The sequence below is a fragment of the Montipora capricornis genome, chromosome 14 (assembly GCF_036669925.1).
Source record: "Montipora capricornis isolate CH-2021 chromosome 14, ASM3666992v2, whole genome shotgun sequence".
Classification (NCBI taxonomy): Eukaryota; Metazoa; Cnidaria; class Anthozoa; order Scleractinia; family Acroporidae; genus Montipora; species Montipora capricornis.
The window spans coordinates 19257143-19257591 of record NC_090896.1 but is presented as its reverse complement, the minus strand read 5'-3'; positions in this window follow the sequence as shown (position 1 = coordinate 19257591).

The window sequence follows — 449 nt, the reverse complement described above, 5'->3', positions numbered from 1 at the left end:
TTGTCATTTTCGCCATATTTGCCAAATTCGCCAACATTTTCTCTTTTTTGCCGTTTTTGGTTGTTGCGTGCATTTCTGGACATATGTCAGATGGCTTCTGTGGTTCAGTGACATTGCAAGCGCACACTGAGCCAGATGTTTGGCGAACAAGTTCTTGCTGGGGTAGTAATAATTTTTTGGATTTGTTAGACATCCTTCAATGTTGTTTTCACTTACTTATTTTCATAAATAAATAACATATCAGTTATTCCGAATTAATCACAACTCAATTAGAAAAACAAATGGAAGTTTTCATCCAGGGAAAGGCTCTCATTCACGCAGATTATCTTTGTCTTCTACACCGATTTGACTGAACAGCTAATAATTTGGTTTTTTTTTATTTTTTTTTGTTTATTTTTTTTTTCATTTCATTACATATATAATATTACAATATAATAATTACACACACA